Source organism: Neofelis nebulosa, chromosome 17, assembly GCF_028018385.1.
Source record: "Neofelis nebulosa isolate mNeoNeb1 chromosome 17, mNeoNeb1.pri, whole genome shotgun sequence".
Taxonomy (NCBI): domain Eukaryota; kingdom Metazoa; phylum Chordata; class Mammalia; order Carnivora; family Felidae; genus Neofelis; species Neofelis nebulosa.
The window spans coordinates 35,406,633-35,432,532 of NC_080798.1; the positions used below are offsets into that span (position 1 = coordinate 35,406,633).

The window sequence follows — 25,900 nt, forward strand, 5'->3', positions numbered from 1 at the left end:
CAGGCTTTTCCTCTCCTCCCTAAAGTGGCAATCCCCCCACCGCGTCAGAGGCCCTGCCTCTTTCCTTTCCCCTGACAAAGCCTCCAAAACGTGGGAAACAGACCTGTCACGTCCCAATTGCTTGGTTCCGTCCAGTGAAGGGCTCAGGGACCAGCTGCCCAGCACCGATATTTTAGGATTGGGAAGATGGCCCACAGAGAGGAGGCAGCCCCTGTGTGTCAGTTTTCTCCTCGATCCAGCCAGGGTCCCCAGGCTTCCCAGAGAGTTGGGTCTCAGAAGAGGGTTGGTTTTTGACTCATGGAATCTGACCCCTTTCTTAACTCTGTAGCCATAAAATGCTGCTGAAAGTAAGAGCAGGGTTTACTGCAAGCCCACCCCTGGCTTTGCCCATCCTGCCACACTCAGCTGGCTTAAATGATGCTGGGATTTCTTTTCACTGCTGACCACTTATACTTTTACATCATAACCGCCCAGTTTGTAGCTCTGTTAATTTGTGCAATAACCGGACAAGGCAGACAGTATCACTGTCCCCATTTTACAGATTCAGAAACTGACATTCACACACAGAAACCTGCCCCAGGTCACACAGCTGCCAAGTGGTGGAGCTGGAGTTTGAACTGGGGTCTGAGTTCAAAGCCCACACGTGTCTCCCCACCCACCATACCATCAGCCCCACTCTTGCCTCAAACTGTGCACAATAGCTGTTCTCAGTCACCATGTTCCGCTCATGACACTGGATGTTTCTTGTTGTCAGGATGGCTCTCAGAGTCTTCTGTGAACTGCTACTGCCAAAGGAGAAATGAACTCACTCTGACCTTACACAGCAGAGCTCAACAGAGGGATTCCTTCTACCACCTTGGGAAGAATGTTCCATTGTGGCATCACAGTTACCATGGTATCACCAAGCAAATGTCTAGACATGGAGACCTAGGAGGAGCCAGGATGAAAAGCCTGCCTGTTTCCTAAACTTGGCAAGGCTATTCTGGAAGCCTGGCTTTCCCCAAGTCTGGCCGAGAAGACATCCCTTTTGCTAGATCACAAAGCCCTGTCCCATTGCAGCCGTGGTCTGTCTACTTCCTCAGCACCCGCCCTGTGTCTACACAACTTTGTCAGACTGGATGAAGGAAGCCCACGACTAAACTGAGTCTGGTTTTTCCAACCCCCATAAGCATTCTTACATTTTCAGTGTGGTTTCCTGGAGCCCAGTTTTCCCTAGCCCTTTGGCTTGATGGTCCCAGCGAAGCCACCAGACTGTCGGCTCTGCCAAACCATAGGGTCAGATGGGAGCTGCACTCCAGCCACTGTTAGCAGCTTTGGTTTCAGCACAAATGGCAGGACTCAAGAGAGCTGTTGACAACATTGTGGTAAGAGAAGTGTTGACAATGTTTCATTAGATAGAATCAGAGTGCTCACAGGCTGCTGGCTCAGTCGCATGAAAGATATTTATTGGATGGGTAGATGAGTGGCTGATGGAAGGAAAGATCACTGGATAGAAAGTAAAGCGTGACTCAGAAAGGAGTCGCCATTTCCTTCCCCTTGAGATTCCCCTGATGTCCTATGTGCCTCACAATCATCCATCACCTTTAACACTGAGCAGGCATTGGCTTCTGCTAGGAGAACAGAATGGGAAAGATTTTTGGCAGTGGGAGAAATGGGAGTTGATCCTTCAGTCTGTTCGCGATGTCAATTTGACATCGTCAGCGTCAAAACACTTTCACGTGTATTTTCTCGTTCACAATTCACAATCACCCAGCCAAGATGAAGGAATTACTTGAGCTTTCCCGATGGGAACGTGGTGGCTCAGAGTGAGGAAAGTCACTGGAAAGCACATCTGGAAAGTAGCAGGGGCAGGACTCGAGCCCAGATCCTTCCAACTCTAGGGTGGTGAGCCATGCCCAAGTTGGCATTTCTCAGGCTGGACCCTGTGCTGCCTGATAAAGTACCAAAGCAGAAGTGCTGATTAGCGCAAAGCCAGGAGTTGCTCTTTAAAAGTGGGGATGCTGGGGGGGGGGGTGTGCCTGGGTGGCTCACTTGGTTAACCATCTGACTCTTGATCTCAGTTCAGGTCTTGATCTCAGGGTCATGAGTTCAAGCCCCACACTGGGTTCCATGCTGGGCATGGAGCCTACCTAAAAAAAAAAAAAGAAAGAAAGAAAGAAAAAGTGGGGATTCTGAGGGTAATGCACAAGACCCTAACTCTCTCCAATTCCTCTTTAATTCCTACATGAAAAGAAGCCACGGGGAGACCACCAGAAACACCCACTCTTAACAGGAATGATCTAGCATAACTTTATAATACTAAGAAAGGCTCAGAATCCTGCCAGGGGCCCAGGAGACATTGTGAACAGAAGGCCTCAAATCTTCAGCCTCTCTGGGTTACTTAATGCAGACCATCAGCTTTTGGTAACTTTTAAAGGAACCATCACGATTTTGTAAATAATTATTTAATTCTTTCAGGTTAATAATAACAATGGTAATAATAGTTTTATATCTTGGAGAGGAAATTCATTTGCAACTTTACACCAAGGGCTACATATCCAGGATTGTGACAGCATGAAACATATGTAGTTTCTCAGCGGGTCACTTTCTATTTTTACTCTTTATTTTTATTAAGTTAGAAAATCCTAACTCTCAGTTAAAGGACATCTGATTTTTTTTTTAAGTTGTATAGCCTATTTTTTTTTAATATATGAAATTTATTGTCAAATTGGTTTCCATACAACACCCAGTGCTCATCCCAAAAGGTGCCCTCCTCAATACCCATCACCCACCCTCCCCTCCCTCCCACCCCCCATCAACCCTCAGTTTGTTCTCAGTTTTTAACAGTCTCTTATGCTTTGGCTCTCTCCCACTCTAACCTCTTTTTTTCTTTTTCCTTCCCCTCCCCCATGGGTTTCTGTTACGTTTCTCAGGATCCACATAAGAGTGAAACCATATGGTATCTGTCTTTCTCTGTATGGCTTATTTCACTTAGCATCACACTCTCCAGTTCCATCCACGTTGCTACAAAAGGCCATATTTCATTCTTTCTCATTGCCACGTAGTATTCCATTGTGTATATAAACCACAATTTCTTTATCCATTCATCAGTTGATGGACATTTAGGCTCTTTCCATCATTTGGCTATTGTTGAGAGTGCTGCTATAAACATTGGGGTACAAGTGCCCCTATGCATCAGTACTCCTGTATCCCTTGGGTAAATTCCTAGTAATGGTATTGCTGGGTCATAGGGTAGGTCTATTTTTAATTTTCTGAGGAACCTCCACACTGCTTTCCAGAGTGGCTGCACCAATTTGCATTCCCACCAAAATAAATAGATAAATAAATAAATAAATAAATAGACATCTGAAATTGCAGCAAGTTCTCGAAACTGGCAGATAGTTCTGGATATTCAGATTGACTGTGGACTCCAAAATCATGGAGAGATTTTTTTCACTCTGCTGATGACTACTCTCAGTTACTCATGGGCCATCGTGCTTGAAACCTGGAGTGTTGAAAATTTCTCCTGAGGAGTTTGAAAATTTCATCCTGGGGGATAGTGATGGTTGAATTTCTAAATCACTTAATTGCTTTTCCCTCTGGAAAATATTTCTTCGTGTTCTGTTTCAGTTTTGGAAGAGGATGTTTAAACATGCCAATAAGCTTTACTGCATTTCAAAATCTCTTCTTGGATGCAATTAACAGAACAAAAAAAAAAAAAATCAAGTACTGCTTCATTTACGTGTCATACATTTTCCAAGTTGCCTGCTACTGATCAATGGTTTGTTGAACTGTTGAGTAAAATGTCTGCTAGCCCAAATATATCATAGTTATTGTGCACTGCATACTATGACTTTGATACTGATGCAACATCTTACAGAGTCCTCTGAACAGGAATTTTGTCAATAGTTCATACTACATTTTCTTTGAATTGCTTTTCGTTACTATCAACACTCACTGAAAGCTTCTCAGCTGTGGTATCACATCTACTCTGAAGAGTACAAGTCTGAATCAGGTTTTTGCCATTTAGATATCTTCTCCACTTAGCAAAAAACATTCAGGAATTTCTTGGAAAGCATTATAATGCCCTCATTCTGGAAAAAATATATATTTATAACTTACTTACCAAAGAGGTAATCATGCTTGATTGAAAATGACAAAAATGTTTTAATGGTTTCATTATCATCAGATATCTACGTTGGACTTACAGGTTTTTCCTTAGATAGATCATCCATAGAATGTTTTTATTTTCCTAAAAGTGTTTAAAACAAAATGTCATGCTTATCATATTCTTGACTCCTAAAGAAAGAGCTTGTGTGCAAGAGTTTTTCAATCTTTATCTAAATGAAATGCATTTCATTAGCCATTGCCCCCTGAAAGTCAAATTACCCAATCAATAATCTTTGAATTGACTGATAATGAACATTTGTACCACATATAGCTATATTTATTAATATAAATTTCCCCAATGAAAAAAATTCCATTTTAAGTTATTCAGTTTAAAAGAAACATCTAGGAAATTTATTTCTTTATATCATCTTACAACACAAGAGCTTACTTACAACACAAGAGCTAAAACATTACCATTATCTTGTGCCTACCTCCATGTTCAACCCTCTCTTTCATTCTTGCTCTTTGTTTAACAAGTTTATCCATAGATATGTATGCCTAAACTACCGCTAAAGGTTCTCTAGAGTGTGTGTACTTAGGAATAGGATTGCTAGGTCAGAGAATGTGTTAAGATATACTTCACTCTAAAGGTCATGCTAAATTGTTTTCCAAGATGGTTGAACCAATTTACATTCCTACCAGCAATGTAAGGTGATCCTGCTGACTCATGAATGTCCTCTCCGACACTTATTACTGTCAGCCTTAATTTTTGGTTAGTCTAATGGATATAAAATGATACCTCATTGCTAAACTGTGTTTCCCTAATTACTAGTAAGGTTAAAGATAAGTTTTCTCACGTATTTGTCACCTGCTCGAGTTAATGTTTATGTCGTTTGTCCTTTTTTTCCTGTTGGGTTGCTTGACTTTTTCTTACTGAGATGAAGGAATTCTTAATACATTCTGAATGTTGTTCACTATGTGTATTGTGAATATCTTCTACCAATTTCTGGCCTGTGTTTTCTATTTTAATTTCTTTATGATGTTTTCATATAAACAGAGGTCTTAATTTTAGTTTTAATGATGTCAAATGTATTAATATTATATTGTTAGGGCTGTTTTGTGTCTTGTTTAAGAAACCTTTCTCTAGGGGTGCCTGGTTGGCTCAGTCGGTTAAAGCATCTGACTTCAGCTCAGGTCGTGATCTCACAGTTCGTGAGTTCAAGCCCCACATTGGGCTCTGTGCTGACAGCTCGGAGCCTGGAGCCTGCTTCAGATTCTGTGTCTCCCTCTCTCCCTGCTCCACCCCCGCTCATGCTCTGTCTCTCTCTGTCTCTAAAAAATGAATAAACGTTAAAAAAAATTTTTTTAAAAGAAAAAAGAAACCTTTCTCTAGATCCACATCAGTGATCTATTCTACTATATTATCTTCTTAAATCTTTAACGTTTTGTTATGGGGGGTGCCTGGGTGGCTCAGGGTGTTGAGCGTCTGACTTCAGCTCAGGTCACCGTCTCACACTCTGTAAGTTAGAGCCCTGCGTCGGGCTCTGTGTTGATGGCTCAGAGCCTGGAGCCTGCTTCAGATTCTGTGTCTGCCTCTCTCCCTGCCCCTCCCTTGCTCCTGCTCTGTCTCCCTCTGTCTCAAAAATAAATAGAAACATTTTTTAAAAATTAAAAAAAAAAAGTTTTGTTTTGACACATAAGTCCTCACCTCAATCTGGAATTTTTTTTGTGTGCATGGTATGGGTCCACTCTTTCCCACATGGATAGCTTCATTTCTCCACAGGTCTCCAGCATGAGCTGGGACATACATGTGCCTGGGACTGTTCTGAGATCTCTCTCCTGTCACACTGGTTAACTTATCTATTTCCTTGTGCCAATTCCATGCAATCTCAGGTGTCACAGCTTTGCAAAGTCTTACTGTTTACTAAGGGAAGTGGTCCCACATAATTCTTTTTCTTTAGGAATGTCTTAACTATCCTTGGCCTTTGTACTTTTATGTAGTTTAGAATCAACTTGGCACTGCCACCAAAAACAAACAAACGAAGCCTTCAAAGATTTGGATTAGAATTGCATTATATCAATAGTTCAATTCGTGGCTACATTAACATCTATATATTATTGACTCTTCTTATCCATGAGCATAATGTGTCTCTCAATTTAATTAGGTCGCCTTTAAGATTTTTCAATATAATTTTATGATCTGCCCCATAAAGGTCTTGTACATCTTTTGATAGAATTTATTCCTAAGCATCTTATACTTTTTGGTTGCAATTAAATGATGTCTTCTTTTGTTATGCTTTTTAACAATTTCTTACTAAACCACTTAGAATTTGTAAAAAATTAATGTTAGAATCTTTTGGGTTTTCTATGTGAAGAATCTTATCACCTGTTAATAATGACAGTGTTGGGGCGCCTGGGTGGCTCAGTCAGTTAAGTGTCTGACTTCAGCTCAGGTCATGATCTCACGGCTAATGAGTTCAAGCCCCACCTCGGGCTCTGTGCTGACAGCTCAGAGCCTGGAGCCTGCTACGGATTCTGTGTTTCCCTCTCTGTCTGCCTCTCCCCTGCTCACACTCTGTCTCTCTCTCTCTCTCTCTCTCTCAAAAATAAACATTAAAATTAAAAAAAAAAAATAATGACAGATTTTTTTATGACTTTTATTTCTTTTTCCTGTCTTACAGCCCTGGCTAAGACCTCCAGTATAATGTTGAATAGGATCCGTAAAAGCAGGCATCCTTGTCTTGGTCTAAGGGAAGGTTTCTAACACTTTCTCATATAGAATAATATATGATCTAGATTGCTAACTAGATTTCCTTAATTAGGTTAAGGAATCCCCTTCTATTTCTACGGGTTTTTTTGTTTGTTATAATCAAAACTTGGGGTTGAATTTTGTCAAATGATTTTTTTGGCATTAAGATAATCATGGTTCTTCTTTAATTTGTGAACATGATTAATGAAACTAACAGAGTTTCTCAAATTAAGCTACTCTTGAATTTCAGGGATTAATGTTTTATCATCTTATATACCACTATTCATTACTGTTTGGTATAGGGGTTTTGGTATCAATGTTTGTGAATTAGATTGGCTTATAATTTTCTTCTCTTGTATGTTCCTTATTAGTTTTACTGGCCTTGTGGCATTAGTTGGGGAGATGGAAATGGTCTGTTATCTGAATGTTTGCAAAACTCATCTGAAAACTATCTGGGCCTGGTGGTTATTTTGTGGGGAAATTTCTAACAGCTGCTTAATTTATTTTTATTTTTAGTGTTTCTAAGACTATCCACTATTTATCTTGAGGCAGATTTGGTCATTGTTTTTCTAGGAACTTTTCCATTTCATTTTCAAATTATTGGCATAGGGATTATAGTACTATCTCTGAAAATCTCCATTTTAAAATTTAACATTCTTTTTTTCATTCCCAGTATTGTTTACTTATGCCTCTATTCTTTTCAGTTTCTCCAGAGTTCCAATTTGTATTTTCAGGATAAACTTTTGTCTTTGTTGATCATCCTTTGTTTTGTTTTTTGTTTGGTTGGTTGGCTTTTGTATCTTTGTAACTTTATCTTACAGTTTATTACTAGTAGCTTTTTTTTTTATTACCAGTACTAGTACTGCTTTATTACTTTGTGTCATTATTTTCTAGTTATTATTCTCTGCCTTTATATTATCTGTTTCTTCTACTTTATCTGGATCTATTTTGTGTTCTTTTTCTAAAATTTAAACTGGACATTTAGCTCATTAATTTTTCCCTCTTTTTTCTAAAATAAACCTTTAAAGCCATTAATTCCTGTTAAGTTTCACTTTCTTGGCAAGACTTAAGTTTTGATATATTGGTCCTTCCTTATCATTCAGTTCTAATTATTTTTATATTTCCATTATGATGTGTTTTACTCTTGAACTATTTAGAAGTGTGTTTTTAAATTTCCAAGTGTGTAACTAGTTTTATTTAACTTTTAATACCCACTTCTAACCCAATTGGTTAGAGGATATCTGTGTAATACTGATTCTTCAAACCCTCCGCAAATTTCTTTGTGGCCTAGTATGTAATAAGAAATTTTCTAACTGTTCCATGTTTGCTTCAGGAAAATGTATAGTGTCTATACCTATCAATTAACCTTAAGCTTGTTGATTGTTCTATTCTTATCTTCTGTATCTTCTTGATTTTTTGTCTGCTTGACCTATCAGTGATTAAGAAAGGTGACTCCTGGGGCACCTGGGTGGCTCAGTCAGTTAAGCATCTGACTTTTCATTTCTGCTCAGGTCATGATCTCACAGTTCTTAAGATTGAGCCCTGCATCCGGCTCTGCACTGACAATGTGGAGCCTGCTTGACATTCTCTCCCTCTCTCTCTGTCCCTTCCTGATTATGCTATCTCTCAAAATAAATAAAGGAAAACTTTTTTTAAAAAAAGAAGAAAGGTGCCTCCTGTTATAATGGTGAATTTAACAATTTCTCCCTAAAGTTATAGCAATTTTTGCCTTATATGTTTTGAGGCTATTTTATTAGATATATAAATTTAGAATTGCCATATCTTCCTGGTAAGTTGATCTATAGTTGATTATCATTATTCTATGTAATTATGTTCTTTAAAGTGTGGCAAACACTGACTTAACAAATACTGAACCATTGCTCCTAGAGAACATACAGGGTTAGGTTCCTATGAGTTTCTGGTCATAACATTTTTATCAATACATAATCTCGTTTTACATGTGCTTCTGTCTAAAGGCGTCTCATTTAATATATGTTGTTGATTCATGAACATTGAACTCATGGCCAACAACACTGTAACTCATACCTGAATGAAGCTTATATGATATGTATATTTTCTCCATAAGGCACATCACTGCATTCTTGTGTGTAGGAACACTAGACTGCACTTGAGCAGTATGGCTGGGGGACATTTTAAACAGCAAAATCACCAATGAAAAGCACAAAAATGCTAAAGATGTGGCATTATGTAGATGGCAAAAAGGACATTTGGTTATAGGATGTGCTGAAGCAAGAATGCAGAGTGTCACCTTGTTCAACCTCAGCTGGGAACGTGTGCATTGAATGACTCAATTTTTTTTGCCATTCTGCCTGTCTGCAAATGACTACAAAGATCTGCAAGTATTGATTTTAGAGTTAAAATAAATTTTAATGAGTAGGCAAATTTGCAATATGGGATCCATGAATAATGTGGATCAACTATATGATTTCTATCCTTAAAAATACCTTTTGTCTTAAAACTTACCTGATATGAAAATAACTATGTCTGCTTATTATTTGTAGATATTTCCTTTTCCATGCTTTTTTACTTTTGAACTTTCTGTATCCTTATGCTTTATATATATTTCTTATAAACAATACACAGCTGGATTAGTTTTAAAAGAATCTAAACTGACACTGTCTTTTTGATTGGCAAATATACTCCTATTATATTTATAGGGATTATTGATCTATTTGGAATTGTTTTATCATCTTCCTTTAAACACTTTAGAAGTTTCTTTAGTACAGATATCTTGATGGCACATGTTCTCAGTTTATGTTACCCTGTAAATGTCTCTCTCTCTCTCTCTTTTTTTTTTTTTTTGCATCATTTTTCTTGGAAAATTGTTTTAATGATACACAGTTCTATGTGGAGAATTACTTCCTCTCGTTTATCTGAAGATGTTCTTTTCCTGTTTCCTGGATTTCATTGTCTTGAAAAAGTCTACCCTTTATCTAATCGTGTTTCTTTATAAAAGATATTCTTTCTCTCTTGCCCGTTTTAAGACTTTTGTTTCTGGTGTACTATGGTTTCATTAAAGTGAATTGAAGTAAATTTATGTTTATTTATTCTTGTTAGGGTGTTATGCTCCCTGATTTTGTATATTTATATTTTCTTATAGATTCTGGAACTTAGACATTATCTTTCCAAATACTGCTTTTTCTTTAGGCTCTCTATGCTTTATCTTTGGGATTCCAAATAGATGTATTAGACTTTCTCATTCTATCTTTCATATCTCTTATTATTGCTTTCATTTTTTTCTTCACTTGAACATAGACTTTACTTATTTATTTATTTATGAATAAATGTTCATGTGTATGTTGACATACAATATTATATTAGTTTCAGTGTATAGCATGGTGACTCAACAAGTCTATGCATTACTTAGTGCTCATCACTCTAAGTGTACTCTTAATTCCCTTCACCTATTTCACTTGAGTCTGTTTCTGGCTTTTTTGTTCATATGTTTTGTTTCTTAGATTCTACAGATATGTGAAATAATATGGTATTTGTCTTGTCTGACTTATTTCACTTAACATAATTCCCCTTTAAGTCCATTCATGTTGTCACAAATGGCAAGATTTCATTCTTTTTACACCAGTGGACACTTAGGTTGCTTCCATGTTTTGGCTATTGTAAATAATGCCACAATGAACATAGGGATGTATATATCTGTTTAAATTAATGTTTTCAGTTTCACCAGGTAAATACTCAGCAGTGGAATTAATGGATTGTATGGTATTTCTATTTTTAGTTGTTTTTTTAAACATTTTTATTTTTATTTTTTGAGAGGGGTAGGGAGAGACAGAGAGGGAGGAAGACAGAGAATCCCAAGCAGCGTGGAGCCTGACATGGGGCTTACTCTTACCACCGTGAGATCATGACCTGAGCCAAAACCAAGAGTCAGATGCTTAACCAACTGAGCCACCCAGGCACCCCTTTATTTTTAGGTTTTTAAAGAACCTCCATACTAGGGCCCCTGGTGGCTCAGTCGGTTAAGCATCTGACTCTTGGTTTTGGCTCAGGTCATGATCTCATGGTTTCGTGGGTTCAAGCCCCATGTCGGGCTCTGCACGGGCAGTGCAGAGCTTCTTGGGATTCTCTTTCTCTCCCTCTGTCTCTGCCCCTCCCCCACTTGTACTGTCTCTGTCTCTCTCAAATAAATACATAAACTTAAAAAAAAACCTCCAATCTGTTTCCCACAGTGGCTGCACCAATTTACATTCCCACCAACAGTGAATGAGTGTTCCCTATTCTCCACATCATCACCAACATTGTCATTTCTTGCCTTTTTGATTCTAGCCATTCTGACAGGCATGGGGTGATGTAATTGTGGTTTTGATTTGCATTTGCCTGATTATTAAGTGATGTTGAGATTTGTTCATGTGTCTTTTGGCAATCTGTATGTTTTCTTTGGGAAAATGTCCATTCAGGTTCACTACCCATTTTTAAATTAGAGTATTTGGGATTTTTTTGGTGTTGAGTTGTATCAGTTTTTCATGTATTTTGGGTAATAATCTCTTACCCATATCATTTGCAAACATCTCCCATTCATTTGCCTTTTAATTTTATTGATGGTCTCCTTTGCTGTGCAAAAGCTTTTTAGTTTAATGTAATCGCAATTGTTCATTTTTGCTTCTGTTGCACTTGCCAGAGGAGACAGAGCCAAAAAAATACTAAGACCAATGTCCTATCTTTTCTTTTAGGAGTTTTGTGGTTTCAGGTCTCATATTTAGGTCTTTAGTCCATTTTGAGTTTATTTTTGTAAATGATGTAAGAATGTAGTCCAATTTTATGCTTTTACATGTAACTTTCCAGTTTTTCTAACACCATTTATTGAAGATACTGTCTTTTTCCTGTTGTATATTTTTGTATACCTTTTCATAGATTAATTGACCATGTAAGCATGGGTTTATTTCTGGACTTTCTATTCTATTCCATTGATCTATGTGTCTGTTTTTGTGCCAGTATCAGTTTTGATTACAATAGCTTTGTAGTATAGTTTGAAATCTGGGATTGTGAAACCTCCAGCTTTGTTCTTATTTCTCAAGATTGCTTTGGCTTTTGGGGGTCTTTTGTGGTTCCATACAAATTTTAGGATTATTTGTTCTAGTTCTGTGAAAAATACTATGGTATTTTGATAGAGATTGCATTGAATCTGTAGATTGCTTTGGGAAGTATGGACATTTTAATAATATTAATTCTTCCAATCCATGATTATGGTATATCTTTCCATTTATTTGTAGAAACCTCAATTTCCTTTCATCAGTGTCCAATAATTTTCAGAATATAAATCTTTTACCTCCTTGGCTAAACTTATTCCTAGGTATTTTATTCTTTTAGATGTAATTTTAAGTGGGACTATTTTGTTGATTTCTTTTTCTGCAAGTTATTAGTGTATAGAAATGCAACAGATTTCTGTATATTAATCTTCATATCCTTCAACTTGACTGAATTAATTTAATTAATCTAATAGGTTTTTGGTAGAATCTTTAGAGTTTTCTATATATAGTGTCATGTCATAAGCAAATAGTGATGGTTTTATTTCTTCCTTACTAATTTGGATGTCTTTATTTTCTTTTACTTGTCTGATTTCTGTGGCTAGGACTTCCAGTACTATGTTGAATAAAAGTGGCAAAACTGGATATCCTTGTCTTATTCCTGAATTTACAGTGAAAACTCTCAGGTTTTCACCATTGAGTATGGTGTTAGTTGTTGGTTTGTCATATATGGCCTTTATTATGTTGAGGTGTGTTCCTTGTATATTCACTTTGTTGAGATTTTTTTTTATCATGAATGGAGTTTGAATTTTGCCTAATGCTTTTTCTGCATCTACTGAGATTATTATGATTTTTCTCCTTCATTTTGTTAATGTGGTGTATCACATTGGTTGATTTGTGGATATTGAGCCCTTACATCCCTGGAATAAATCCTGCTTGATCATAGTTAGTGATCTTTTCAACGTATTGTTGGATTTAGTTTGATAATATTTTGTTGAGGATTTTTGCATCTGTTTTCATCAGGGATATTTGCCTGTAATTTTTCTTTTTGCAGTATCTTTGTCTTGTTTTTGTATCAAGGTAATTCTGGCCTTGTAGAATGAAATTGGAATCATTCCTTCCTCTTTCATGTTTTGGAATAGTTTGAGAAGGATAGGTATTAACTCTTCTTTAAATGTTTGGTAGAATTCACCTGTGAAGCCATCTGGTCCTTGACTTTTGTTTGTTGGGAGGTTTTTTTGTTTTTTTGTTTTTTAATTACAGAGTCAATTTCATTACTAGTAATTGATGTGTTCAGATTTCCTATTTCTTTCTGATTCAGTCTTAGAAGATTGTATGTTTCTAGGAATGTATCCATTTATTCTAGGTTGTCCACTTTGTTGGTGTATAATTTTTCATAGTAGTCTTTTCTATTTATGTGATGTCGGTTGTAACTTCTGTTTCATTTCTGATTTTGTTTGAGTGTTCTCTCTTTTTTTCTTGATGAGTTTGGCTAAAGATTTATCAATTCTGTTTACTTTTTCAAAGAACAAACTCTTAGTTTCATTGACCTTTTCTTTGCCTTTTTAGTCTTTATTTCATTTATTTCCATTCTGATCTTTATTATTTCCTTCCTTTTATTAGCTTTGGACTTTTTTTGTTCCTCTTTTTCTAGTTTCTTTATGTTTAAGTTTAGATAGCTTATTTGAGATTTTTCTTATTTCTTGAGGAAGGCCTGTATTGTATAAATTTCCTTCTTAGAACTGCTTTTGCTGCACCCCAAAGGTTTTGAACCAGTATGTTTCCAATTTCATTTGTCCCCAGTTGTTTATTATTTCCTCTTTGATTTCTTCATTGACCCATTCATTGTTGAGGAGCATATTGTTTAGCTTCTACATGTTTGTGGGTTTTTCCATTTTTTTTCTTGTAACTAATTTCTAGTTTCATACTGTTGGGGTCAGAAAAGATGCTTGATATGAATTCAGTCTTATTAAATTTACTGGGACTTGTTTTGTGGCCTAACATGTGACCTATCCTGGATAATGTTCCATGGGCCCTTGAAAAGCATGTGTATCCTGCTGTTTTTGGATGAAATGTTCTGTGTATATCTGTTGAGTCCATCTCATTAGTGTATCGTTCAATTTCCTCATTGAGTTTCTGTCTGGATGATCTATCTATTGATTTAAGTGGTATGTTAAATTCTCCTGTTATTATATTACTGTCAATTTCTCCCTTTATGTCTGTTGATATTTGCTTTATATATTTAGGTGCTCCTATGGTGGATTGCATATATACTAATAATTGTTTTATCTTCTTGTTAGATTGATTCTTTTATCATTATGAAATGTCCTTCTTTGTCCCTTGTTACAGTCTTTGCTTTAAAGTCTATTTCATCTGATATAAGTATTGTTACCCCAGTTTTCCTTTTGCTTCATTTGCATGGAATATCTTTTTTCATCCCTTCACTTTCAGTCTGTATGTGTTTTAGGTCTGAAGTGAGTCTCTTCTAGGCAACATATGGATGTATCTTTTTTTTAGTCCATTCAGTCACCCTATGTCTTTTGATTGAAGCATTTAGTCCATTCACATTTAAAGTAATTATTGATAGGGATATACTTATTGCCATTTTTTAATTGCTTTCTGGTTGTTTTTGTAGTTCTATGTTCCTTTCTTCTTCTGTTGCTCTTTTCCCTGGTGATTTAATGACTTTCTTTACCTTTATGCTTACATTCCTTTCTCTTTATTTTTTGTGTAGCTATTATAGATTTTTGGTTTGTAGTTCCATGAGATTCATGTGAACATCCTTTGTATATAGCAGTCTATTTTAGGTTGATGGTCACTTAAGTTTGAACACATTCTAAAAGCACTACATTTTTACTCCCCCTCCATGTTTTATGTACATGACATCATATTTTATATCTTTTTTTCAATCCTTTAACTAATTATTGTAGATATAATTGATTTTACTACGTCTGTCTTTTAGGCTTCATAACAGCTTAGTAAGTGATTTATCTACTACCTTTACTTTCTTTATATTTGCTTTTACCAGTGACACTTTTTCCTTTCATAATTTTCTTACTTCTAGTTATGGCCTTCTCTTTCTGATTAAAGAAGTCCCTTTAACATTTCTTGTAAGGTCAGTTGAGTGGTGATAAAATCCTTTAATTTATGTTTGTCTGGGAAACTCTGTTTCTTCTTATGTTAAAAATGGTATCCAGGGTGCCTTGGTGGCTCAGTGGGTTGAGACTCTTGATTTCAGCTCAGGTCATGATCCCAGGGTTGTGGGATCGAAGCCTGCAATGGGCTCTGCCCTGAGCATGGACCTACTTAAGATTCTCTCTGTCTCCTTCTGCCCCTCTCCCCTACTCACGCTCTCTCTGTCTCAAAAAATATAGAGTATTGGGTACAGTATTCTTGGTTGTAGGTCTTTTCCTTTAAGTACTTTGAATACATCATGTCATTCCTTTCTGGCCCTCAAAATTTCTGCTGAAAAATCAGTTGATATAGTTATGGAGTTTCTCTTGTTTGTAACTAGTTGCTTTTTTTTTCTTGCTGCTTTTAAGATTCTTTCTTTATCTTTAATTTTTGACATTGTAGTTATTTTGTGTATTGGTATGGACCTCCTTGGGTGCATCTTGTTTGGAGCTCTCTGTGCTTTCTGGACTTAGATGTCTGTTTCCTTCCCCAGGTTAGGGAAATGTTCAGCTATTTTTTCTTCAAGTAAGTCTTCTGCCCCTTGCTCTCTCTTTTCTCCTTCTGGGACTCCTACAATGTGAATGTTAGTACACTTATGGATGTCTTAGAGGTCTCTTAACCTATCCTCATTCTTTAAAAAATTCTTTTTTTTTTCTTTTTGATATTCAGCTTGGATGAGTTCTACTACCCTGCCTTCCAGATCACTGATCTATTCTGCATCCTCTTATCTGTTGTTGATTCCCCCTAGTGTTTTTTTCATTCAAGTTATTGTATTCTCCAGTTCTGAATTGGTTCCTTCTAATATTTTCTCTTTGTTGAAGTTCATATTGAGTTCATCCATTTCTCTCTCAAATCCAGTGAGCATTTTTATGACCATAATTTTGAACTCTTTATCAGGTGAATTTCTTATCTTCATTTAATTCTTTTTCTGAGGTTTTGTCTTGTTCTTTTATTTAGAACATATTCCTCTGTCTCCTCATTTTGTCTGGATCTCTGTTTGTTTCTATGTGTTAGGTAGCTCAGCTACATCTTTTGATCTTAAAAGTAGTGGCGTTGTAGGGGCGCCTGAGTGGCTCAGTTGGTTAAGCATCTGACTTCAGCCCAGGTCATGATCTCGCAGTTCATGAGTTCAAGACCCATGCCGGGCTCTGGGCTGACAGCTCAGGGCCTGGAGCCCGCTTCAGATTCTGTGTCTCCCTCTGTCTGCCCCTCCACTGCTTGCACTCTGTCTCTCGCATTGTCTCAAAAATAAATAAACATTAAAAAAAAAAAAAAAAAGGAGTGGCGTTATATAGACAGCATCCTGTGGGACCCAGTAGCACAATCACCCCTGGTTACCAGATTCAGTTGCTCCAGGGGTATCCCTTGTGTGGGCTGTGTGTGCCGTCCTGTTGTGCCTGGGCTGTAATTACTGCAGCTACACTGGTGGACAAGGCTGGCCCCTGGTGCAGCTGGTGGAGAGGCCTGGCCACAGCTGTTGTGGATGTGCTGGTAGGAAGAGCTGCCATCCCCCTCCCTAGGGCAAGACTTGCTTTGAAAGGGTGCTGGTCCCAACTGAGGCATCCTGCCAGGTGTGGCCGAACAGAGGCACTTTGGAGACGTGCCCACCAAGGTGAGTGGGTTGGGTGGGGTGAGTCCATAGGGGAATGCTAGGGTGGGGCAAGTGGTGTTAGCCAAGTAGATTGAGAGTGTTAGAACTAACCCCTGCCAGTGTCAGGCAAGCTAGGCCAAAAGAGGACAAATAAAATGGTGCTTGGCAGCAATTCTGTTCCTGGAGAAAGTTCCTGCAGATCCCTGCCCCTCTGGCACGTGCCCTAACAGTAGTCAGTGAATCTCCTTCATGTATAACCCAGCCACTTTTCAAAATGCTGCCTCTGTGCTGGGTCTCAGACCAAGTGATATAGTGCTTTGGCATTTTAAGAGCAGAATCCCAATTTCCTATAGACTTCCAGCTCTCCCAAAGCTAAGCCCCACTGAGTTTCAAAGCCAGATATTATGGAGGTTCATCTTCCTGGTACAGATCCCCAAGGTGGTGGATGCCCAATGTGGGGCCTGATCCCCACTCCTCCAGGGGCATCCTTGATGTCCCTCCCACTTGTGGGCCACCACACAGTGGTTTGGTTCCAACCATGTCTCTGCCCTTCCTGCCTTTCTCAATGTGGTTTTCTCTATATATCTTTAGCTGTGCCCTGCTAAAGCTGTTTCGCTAGTCTTGAGGTTGTTTTCTGAGTGTGTTGGTCCAAATGTAGTTGTGGCCTTGATGTGTCCATGGGAAGAGGTGAGCTCAGGGTCCTTCTCTGCCATCTTCCCAAGCTCCTTGGTTTCATCTCGCTATCTCTTAGTCACTCTGTGTTACATTCTTGGTGATTATTGTGGCTATACCCTCCAGTTTACTAATTCCCTCTTCATCATCTAATTTACTGTTCAACTATCTTCTGGAGGTTCTTTTTTTAAAATTCAACAAAGAAATAGTTTTATTTCTAGAAGATCCATTTTTCAAAGTTTCTCTGTTTCTGGTGGTATCTTAGTCACTATATCCTTTATTTCTTCATCCTAAATATTTCATATATATGTGTTGTACATTTAATATCTGACGGTTTCAAGATCTTCTATTTCAGAGGTGAGGGAACTCTAAATATGCTCTTTGCTTTGTCTACTAACTTCTTTTTTTTTAATGTTTGGTTTTTTTGTTTGTTTTTTTTGTTTTTTTTTTTTTTGAGAGAGAGACAGAAAGAGAGCGAGCATAAGCAGGGAAGAGGCAGCAAGGAGGGAGAGAGAGAATCCCAAGTAGACTTTATACTATCAGTGGGGCTCAAATTCACAAACTATGAGATCATGACCTGAGCCAAAATCAAGAGTTGTTGCTTAACCTACTGAGTTACCCAGGTACCCCTTTGTCTGCTAACTTCTTTTTTTCCTTTAAGTTTATTTATTTATTTCAAGAGAGAGAGACAGAGAGAGAGCCCGGGAGGGGCAGAGAGAGAGGGAGAGAGAGTCCCAAACAAGTCCCTGTGTTGTCAGCATGGAGCCTGATGCAGGGCTTGAACCCGCAAACCGTGAGATCATGACCTGAGCCAAAACCAAGTTGGACACTTAACTGACTGAACCACCCAGGTGCCCCTTGTCTGCTAATGTCCACACAAAGCGGCTTGCCTTCTCATGTGCCTGCGTAATGATTGTCAGTTTCTTTTTCTTTATCAATGGCTATCCTGTGGGTCTAGATTAGACATTCTTCCAGAGTTTACTTCTGTCTCTAGTCATCAGAGGGCATCGCTATCAGGGACTGTGGGGTGGCTTCCCACCCTCTCCACTGATTCAGTATTTAAACAGCTGTACTACCGAAGCCCCTACCTGAAGGCAACCCATCCTCTCCCAGCTGTTGAGAGCTCTGGCCTCAGCTCACTTTTCTTGGAATATTCTCCTCTAGTTTGTAAGAGCAAAGATAACTCAGAGGGTGTGTCCCCTGCACTGTTTTGCAATGAGAAGCCTCTTCAGACCACCTAGTCTGCAGTGATGCTCAAAGCCAAAGGGGACTGAGCTTTACGACAAACCACACATTAGAAACTGGACAAATAGATTCACAGTAGAGGAAAGTATAATTTCCAGGTAGTCATTGTTGTACTTCCTGTTTCACTTTTGAATTGTTTTGTTGCCATTGTTTGGTTTTATTCACTTAGATTTTTGGCTGCTTACTTGAACTCACCATACGCTCTGAATCACTTATCCCAGAATAAGTGAATCACACTTGAATCCTAGCCGCTCTTTTTCTTGAGTTACAGTATTTATGCTTCTATTTTTCACCGCTGTATTTATATTTCATGGAACCTCTTTTAACTAAACCCTCATTTTTGCAAATTGGAGCTGTAACACCACATAGGCCTGCTATTCCCGCGGGCCCAGGAGTGGACCTGTGACCTTAGCCAGGCCCAGTAGACCCTCCCGTCCCTGGAATTTGAGTCTGGAGCCAAAGGACAGAAAAACCAAAACAGCTGGAGCCGCCAAGCCAGGCCAACAGCAGGCCCTGCTGGTCCTGCTGCTATATTGAGGGCTCCTCCCTGTCCTGTCCTCCCTGAGACCCGGCTCTTCTGTGGTAGCTCACAGCCCACCAGCAAACCTCTTCACTGCGTAAGAGTCAGAGGCAGTTTCTGCTGCTTCTGACCCAGGAAAACTTGACCACTCCATTGGCCTACGGCTTGGAGTATCTTTTATGTCTAAGAGTTATTATCACATGTCTGATTGAATGACTATTGCCTAACGAAGATCTCTTCGACAATAATAACTGTACTCACTGAAGAGCAATGTTATTCCCCCCCTGAAATCTGTAACTGGATAACACATGTTATACAGCAGTTATACAACAGTTATCACTTACATTCAAAATCAAACCTTTTTGAAATTTTAATCCTTTTTTTATTCATTATTTTTATTTTTTTTTTTTAAGTAGACTTCGTGCCAAGCATGGAGGGCTTGAACTTAAAATCCTGAGATCAAGACCTGAGCCGAGGGATGCCTGGGTGGGTCAGTCCGTCAAGCGTCTGGGTCTTGATTTTGGCTCAGACCATTATCTCACAGTTCATGAGATTGAGCCCTGCGTCGGGCTCCACGTTGATAGCTCAGAGTTTGCTTGGGATTCTCTTTCTCCCTCTCTCTCCGCCCCACCCTACTTGCACACGCGCGCATGTGCTCGCTCTCTCTCTCCCCCAATCTCTCTCAAAATAAATAAACAAACATTAAAAAATTAAAAGACCTGGGGCGCCTGGGTGGCGCAGTCGGTTAAGCGTCCGACTTCAGCCAGGTCACGATCTTGCGGTCTGTGAGTTCGAGCCCCGCGTCAGGCTCTGGGCTGATGGCTCAGAGCCTGGAGCCTGTTTCCGATTCTGTGTCTCCCTCTCTCTCTGCCCCTCCCCCGTTCATGCTATGTCTCTCTCTGTCCCAAAAATAAAAAAAAAAACGTTAAAAAAAAAAAAAATTAAAAGACCTGAGCTGAGATCAAGAGTCGGACACTTAACTGAGTGACCCACCCAGGTGCCCTTAATCCTTTTTATTTAAAAAAATTTTTTTAATGTTTATTTTATTTATTTTTTTGAGAGAGAGAGAAAGAGAGAGAGAGAGAGAGACAGAGTGCGAGCAGGGGAGGGGCAGAGAGAGAGGGAGACACAGAATCTGAAGTAGGCTCCAGGCTCCGAGCTGTCAGCACAGAGCCCAACATGGGGCCCGAACCCACGAACCATGAGATCATGACCTGAGCGGAAGTCGGACACTTAACTGACTGAGCCACTCAGGCACCCCAGCTTTTTATTTTTATTAATTCTCCAGCACTCATCTTTTTTTTTTTCAATATGTGAAGTTTATTGTCAAATTGGTTTCCATACAACACCCAGTGCTCATCCCAAAAGGTGCCCTCCTCAATACCCATCACCCACCCTCCCCTCCCTCCCACCCCCATCAACTCTCAGTTTGTTCTCAGTTTTTAAGAGTCTCTTATACTTTGGCTCTCTCCCACTCTAACCTCTTCTTTTTTTTTTTTTTTCCTTCCCCTCCCCCATGGGTTTCTGTTAAGTTTCTCAGGATCCACATAAGAGTGAAAACATATGGTATCTGTCTTTCTCTGTATGACTTATTTCACTTAGCATCACACTCTCCAGTTCCATCCACGTTGCTACAAAGGGCCATATTTCATTCTTTCTCATTGCCACGTAGTACTCTATTGTGTATATAAACCACAATTTTTTTTATCCATTCATCAGTTGATGGACATTTAGGCTCTTTTCATAATTTGGCTATTGTTGAGAGCAGCACTCATCTTTTATAGATGCTGATTATAGTTCTTACTATGATCTATTTGATAATGAAATCTTAAGTTTCATCTTTCTAATACAGATGCACTTTATTTACTTGTTAAGCACAAAGGAATATTCTTCACTTCCACAAAGAAATGTGCCCTCATATTTTTTATGAAACACATAACCTTGTCCACTGATCTTCCCTTCCCTAATTTTTGATAGAGACTTGGGTACAAAAACTACTTCACACTATTGTGAGACAAGAGCATGACAGGTGTGATGATAAAATGTCGCTGATACTTGTCAGCATTGGAGTAGAGATGGATCCAGAGCAGTAGGAACTGGGGTGACTGGGGAGCAAGGAGCCTGTTTAAAGGAGGTAGCCATGGCCAGGTCCCGTCAGTGACTGCCAGCTTGAAATCTATATGACAGAAAATCTTGTCTATCACTCAGAAGGACAGAAGAGTCCAAGGCAGGCATGAGTTTGAGTGCACACAGTCTTTAAAGATTTGTAGGGCAGGAAGAAACTAGGATGTTTGGGCTTAATTTGAATGTTGGGCCTAGAGACCTTCCAGACCACTTTAGGGTCTCTGATGCACCTTTGGGTCTCCAAGAGAAAAGGTAATGACCCCACGTGACAGAGAAGTTTAATGGCCCAGGTCTCATACAACCAATGCCCCAGCAGTTACCAGATAATCCAGGGTGACCAACTCCTTTCTCATTACTTAGGACTGGAAATGGCAGTAAAATACACATACACACGCATGCACATGTATGCACATGTGCACATACACATGCAGGCACATAGATATGGGGACACATATACACATCCACATGGGCACCTGTACCTGTGCATGTACAGATTCAAGTGCACACATCTACATACACATGTAGGTGCAGACACACATGTGCACATAAATACACAGGTGCATAGACAGAGACACACATACTCACATACACAGAGACCCATTCCCATTCCTTTCCTGCCCTGACCAGCACCATGTATGTGGTTCCTTCACTTCTCAGAGGCTGACACTCTGCAGATTAGATCTGGCCCACTTAAGAATTCAGTTTGAACTCCATAGTGATAAATAAAATTTAGAATATTTCCAACAATAAAAAATTCAAAGATTTCCCATAAGAATATGGATTTCTGACTTCTTCCCAAAATCCTCCCTACCCAAATATCTGGTAACATTGGGCCCACATTCCAGCATGGCAGCCTGGAGCTCGGGGGTGACTGCTTCTGCATACCAGCCATGCCCCAGACTGTCACAGGACCCACCACTCCCTATTATCCTACACCAGCCTGCCTCATTATGGGAAGCCTGAGTGTGGAACTTTGGGATAAAGGAAAACAAGGAGGGAAGAAGTTAGGGATATACGGTGGAAGCAGGAGAGGAATAGAAGAGAAGAGGAGGGAAAAAAAAGCAGAAAGGGAAAAGTATAAGGTGGTAGGGTGGTTCAATCTTACAGGAGGGAGGGAAGTGACTTAAGACAGCTTCTGCCTGTTACCATATTTAGATTAAATACGTTAGCGAAGACATACATCCACAAGATTATATCATGTTCCCTTTTCTCAGTATTGATTGGTCAGATTTTTTCTGATGTTTCTTTATATGGAGTTTCACTTGAGAAGCTGAACTGGTTTCATTTAATAAAACTTTTGCTTCTGTTTAAAAAAAAAAAAAAAAGACAGCTTCTGCCTCAAGCATCAGTGAAGTCATAATCACCATTTATTGGACAGCAGGGCAATCCGCTAGGGTTTAAGTATATTATTTTAATTCTTACAATACTCCTGGTTGGTGAGTTTTATTGTCTCCATTTTATAAATGAGGAAATAGACTCAGGAAATAAGTAATTTAAGCCAAGACTTTAGCCCAGACCTGTCTGACCTTCAAGCCTTCCCACCACCTTTTTTTTTTTTTTAATCTTTTAACATTTATTTACCCTTGGGAGACAGACAGAGTGAGAGAGGGGGAGAGGCAGAGAAGGGGAGACACAGAATCCGAAGCAGTCTCCAAGCTTGACGTCAGCACAGAGCCCGACGTGGGGCTCGAACCCACAAACCGTGATATCATGACCTGAGCTGAGGTCGGATGCTTAACTGACTGAGCCACCCAGGCGCCCCAACCTTTTCTTTTTTAATTTTAAAAATATTTTAAATACGGGGTGCCTTGATAGTGCATTCAGTTGAATGTTCAGCTCTTGATTTCTGCTCAGGTCATGATCCCAGAGTTGTGAGATTGAGCCCCGTGTTGGGCTCTGTGCTGAGCATGGAGCCTGCCTAACATTCTCTCTCTTTCTCCCTCTGCCCTTCCCCTGCTTGCATGCTCCCTCTCTCTCTTTCTCTCTCTCAAAAATTAAAAAAAAAATTTTAATGAAAGCATAAAGAGTAATATAACAAGGACTCATGAGCAAAAGTTCATCTTTTTCATATTTGTGCCTTCTTAAAAAGAAATTAATACAATCAACAGAGTGAAAGGTAACCTGTGGAATGGGTAAAGATGTTAGCAAATCATATATCTGATAAAGGGTTAATATCCAGAATGTATAAAGAGCTCCTATAACTCAACAACAAAAAATCAAGTAACCTGACTTAAAAATGAGCAAAGGGCTGCACAGACATTTCTCCAAAGACAATATACAAATGGATAACAGCCACATAAAAATGATAACTATTAAATCATTAGGCAAAAGCAAATCAAAGCCACAGTGAGTTATCACCTTGCACCCATTCGGATGGCTGCTATAAATGATAACAACAACAACAAACAAAACAGCAAGTGTTAGCCAGGTTGTGGAACAATTGGAACCCTTGTGCACTGTTGTTGAGAATGTAAAATGGTACAGCTGCTGTAGAAAACAGTACAGATGCTTCTCAAAAAAATTAAAAATAGAACTACCATACGACCCAGCAATCGCATGTCTGAGAATACATCAAAAGAATTGAAAGCAAGGTCTGAAGAGATATTTGCATACCCATGTGTATGGCTGCACTATGCACAAGAGCCAAGAGGTAGACACAGCCCCAAATCCATCAACAGATAAATAGTCAAGAATATGTTGTAAATGGAATATTATTCAGCCTTAAAAAGGCAAAAAACTATCATGCGTGCTACCACATGGATGAATCTTGAGGACATGGCATTAAATGAAACAAACCAGTCATAATAAGATAATGGTGGTATGATTCCATTTATATGAGGTGACTAGAGTAGTCAAATTTGCAGAAGTAAATAGAATAGTGGTTGCCAGGGGTGGGGGGTGGGGAGTTACTGTTTATGGGTTTGGTTTCAATTTTGTAAAATGAAAACATTCTGGAGATTTGTTATTTCACGACAGTGTGAATATACTTACCATGATTGAACTGGTCACTTAGAGATGGTTAAGATGGTAAATTGTGTTACGTGTTTTTTTTAGTCAAAAAAGGAATTAACATCACAGGTGCAGGTCAAGGACCTGATGTGGTCCCAGCAGGCAGTGTCTTCCACATCTGCCTCCCCAAGGTCAGCACCATGACCTCTGGTGGGTTTTTTTTTTTACACTTTCTTACAGATCACACACATCCATAAACAATGTGCAACATTCTGTGTGTTTTTGAAAGTCTCACACCATACCTAACATTCTGCTGCTTGCTCTTTCACTCAACATGATTTTAAGATCTAGTCCAGCTTTGTAGTAGAGGCTAAAGTCTGGGATTGTGATGCCTCCCGCTTTGGTTTTCTTCTTCAATATTACTTTGGCTATTGGGGGTCTTTTGTGGTTCCATACAAATTTTAGGATTGTTTGTTCTAGCTCTGAGAAGAATGCTGGTGCAATTTTGATTGGGATTGCATTGAATGTATAGACTGCTTTGGGTAGTATTGACATTTTAACAATATTTATTCTTCCAATCCATCAGCACAGAATGTTTTTCCATTTCTTTATATCATCTCCAATTTCCTTCATAAGCTTTCTATAGTTCTCAGCATACAGATCTTTTACATCTTTGGTTAGGTTTATTCCTAGGTATTTTATGGTTCTTGGTGTGATTGTAAATGGGATCAATTTCTTTATTTCTCTTTCTGTTGTTTCATTATTGGTGTATAAAAATGCAACTGATTTCTGTATGTTGATTTTGTACCCTGCGACTTTGCTGAATTCATGTATCAGTTCTAGCAGACTTTTGGTGGAGTCTTTTGGGTTTTCCATGTAGAGTGTCATGTCGTCTGCGAAAATTGAAAGTTTGACTTCCTTCTTTGCCAGTTTGGATGCCTTTTATTTTATTTTGTTGTCTGATTGCTGATGCTGGGACTTCCAACACTATGTTAAACAACAGTGGTGAGAGTGGACATCCCTGTCGTGTTCCTGATCTCAAGCGGAAAGCTCTCAGTTTTTCCCCATTGAGGATGATATTAGCTGTGGGCTTTTCATAAATGGCTTTTATGATGTTTAAGTATGTTCTTTCTATCCTGACTTTCTTGAGGGTTTTTATTAAGAAATGATGCTGTATTTTGTCAAATGCTTTCTCTGCATCTATTGACAGGATCATATAGTTCTTATCCTTTCTTTTATTAATGTGATGTATCACATTGATTGATTTGAGAATGTTGAAATGGCCCTGCAACCCAGGAATGAATCCCACTTGATGATGGTGAATCATTCTTTTTTATATGCTTGCTGTTGAATTAGATTTGCTAGTATCTTGTTGAGAATTTTTGCATCCATATTCATCAGGGATATTGGCCTATAGTTTTTTTTTGTTTTTTTTTTTGCTGGATCTCTGTCTGGTTTGGGAATCAAAGTAATGCTGGCTTCATAGAATGAGTCCAGAAGTTTTCCTTCCATTTCTTTTTTTGGAACAGCTTGAGAAGGATAGGTATTAACTCTGTTTTAAATGTCTTGTAGAGGGGCGCCTGGGTGACTCAGACGGTTAAGCGTCCAATTTTGGGTCAGGTCATGATCTTGCAGCCCGTGAGTTCGAGCCCCGCATCGGGCTCTGTGCTGACAGCTCAGAGCCTGGCGCCTACTTCAGATTCTTTGTCTCCCTCTCTCTCTGCTCCTCCCCTGCACGTGCTCTGTCTCTCTCTCTCCCTCTCAAAAGTAAATAAACATTAAAAAAA

At 38.9% G+C, this 25,900-nt stretch overlaps 1 long non-coding RNA gene across 1 annotated transcript in view; it reads left to right on the plus strand.

The window, feature by feature from the left end:
• Window positions 1-334: 334 nt before the first annotated feature.
• The window catches only part of LOC131499741 (uncharacterized), a 38,934-nt gene continuing 13,368 nt past the window's right edge, over window positions 335-25,900 (plus strand). Inside the window, exon 1 of the long non-coding RNA XR_009256032.1 lies at window positions 335-1,364. This is a non-coding gene — a long non-coding RNA (uncharacterized LOC131499741). The remainder of the gene's footprint in view (window positions 1,365-25,900) is intronic.